Below are 2,200 nucleotides of genomic sequence, written 5' to 3'. Positions count from 1 at the left end.
ATAAACCTTTCATTCTGCCTAACCCTAAATTCATTCTGATATCGAAATTTTTTCCTGGGGAGCATACAGGCTCTGACACCACATCCATTGATGTATGGGCTCGCAGTGCCCTTTAACACAGGGGTTTTCAAACTGTGGTCCGCAAGGATGAGACAGCAAATACTTTTTATGGGCAATTTGATTTTATATATGTTTTTTAATCGAAATCTTTTAATTGACAATAAACCTATTTGTTAAATACTGTTAAATAAATAAATGTAAAAATATATGTTATTGTAAGCAAATATTTATGTATAAATTTCATAAGCGTTTATAAGGGGGTCCCTAAGGTAAAGCCTGAAATATAAAGGGGTCTGCGAGTCAAAAAGTTTGAAAACCCCTGCTTTAACACACCCCATCATCTGTGTAATACTTTCAAAATGCATTCCCTCCTCTTCTAGTGCTACACAACTGTACAGTGGAAGTGCGTGGCTTAGTGGTTGGGGTGTTGGACTCATGATCGTAAGATTATTGTCTCAGTTCCTGGACCGGGCAACGTGTTGTGTTCTTGAGCAAAACACTTCCTTTCACGTCGCTCCAGTACACTCAGTTAAGGGTAGACGGGTCTATGGAGTGCTCAGCCACTTGCACGTTAATTTCACGAGCAGGCTGTTCCGTTGATCAGATCAACTGGAACCCTCAACGTCGTAAGCGACGGAGTGCCAACAACAACAAAATACTTTCAGGACACTCAACATCATTGCTGCTTAGGCCCTCTAGGCAACAAAAGCTATCAACTACCTTTAGAGAACCACCACCAGGATATTGGAAGGAGTCCATTTTGCATGTGCTCCTATTACTCACAGCCCCTGAGTACCTGTCATATGTGAAGTCTAGTTTCTCTGTTAGCCAACCTGAAATTCCACCACACCTCTTGTGTGTCCACAGTCTAGATTGAGTACACATTATGGAATTCCTACCTACTACTTTTCTACACATCAAGCATAGCCGTTTCCTCGATGATACTATGGTTCTTTCTTCTGCATTTTCTGTCACCTAAGTTTCTGCTAAATTCACTTCGAGGTTCTTTCATTCTAGGTTTATTTGCTATGTCTGTAATTTCTTTTCTAATTCTACTACAAATTCGAGTGCATAAACCAGATCAACGACATAAAGGACTTCTCATAAGCAACCAGTCTTAAATCCCTCTGTTATGCCTTGGAAGACTATAACAAACAGAGGGAGGCTTGAGACTAAGCCTCAGTGCGCTCACACTTCCACAAAAAATTCATCACTATACTTAATGTTGTTGTTGGCACTCCGTCGAGGGTTCCAATTGATCCGATCAATGGAACAGCATGCTCGTGAAATTAATGTGCGAGTGGCTGAGCACTCCACAGACCCGTCTACCCTTAACGTAGTTCTCGGGGATATTCAGCATGACACAGTGTGACAAGGCTGACCCTTCGAATTACAGGCACAACAGAAACAGGAAGTAAGAGTGAGAGAATGTTGTGGTGAAAGAGTACAGCAGGGTTCGCCACCATCCCCTGCCGGAGCCTTGTGGAGCTTTAGGTGTTTTCGCTCAATAAACACTCACAACGCCCGGTCTGGGAATCGAAACCGCGATCCTATGACCGCAAGTCCGCTGCCCTAACAACTAGGCCATTGCGCCTCCACACTATATTTAATAAGTTTCACCTTTCTGACAGCATCTTTGTAGGTGATTTGGACAACTCTCCCAAGCCATTCATCTATTGCAAGATTCCTCAGTGACCACCAAATGATAAAGTAGCGAACTCTGTCAAGAACCTTCAGTACCGTGCCAGTAATGGGGCATTATTCTTGGCTAGATACTTCTCATGTATTCACACACACACACGGGTTCAATTTCTACACCAGGTGAAGAATTGTGCCCTTCAGCAAGTTAATTCATTTCAATATTTCAGGTTGTTCCAGTCACATCACTGGTTGGTACAGTCCTATCACCTTCCAGATCCCACTGGGACAAGGGCAAAAAAAGTCAAGAGACTGCTTATGCCTGCTCACAACTGCATAGCGAACAAGTAGCAGAAGCATAGCTCAAGTTACCCCGTCACATTCACTTGAAACTGAGAGCTATGGTATGTATGTATGTATTTATGTATGTATGTATGTATGTATGTATGTATGTATGTATGTATGTATGTATGTATGTATGTATGTATGTATGTATGTATGT

At 42.0% G+C, this 2,200-nt stretch overlaps 1 long non-coding RNA gene across 1 annotated transcript in view; it reads left to right on the top strand.

Annotated features, from left to right (window-relative positions):
• LOC106876808 (uncharacterized) overlaps positions 1 to 2,200 on the top strand; it is a 10,917-nt gene that overhangs the window by 2,362 nt on the left and 6,355 nt on the right. Inside the window, exon 2 of the long non-coding RNA XR_001410299.2 lies at positions 1,929 to 2,102. This is a non-coding gene — a long non-coding RNA (uncharacterized LOC106876808). The remainder of the gene's footprint in view (positions 1 to 1,928; positions 2,103 to 2,200) is intronic.

This window comes from Octopus bimaculoides, chromosome 7, assembly GCF_001194135.2.
Source record: "Octopus bimaculoides isolate UCB-OBI-ISO-001 chromosome 7, ASM119413v2, whole genome shotgun sequence".
In the NCBI taxonomy this organism is placed as follows: domain Eukaryota; kingdom Metazoa; phylum Mollusca; class Cephalopoda; order Octopoda; family Octopodidae; genus Octopus; species Octopus bimaculoides.
The sequence above is the reverse complement of the archived record's forward strand: the minus strand, read 5'-3'. Positions and strand labels throughout refer to the sequence as shown.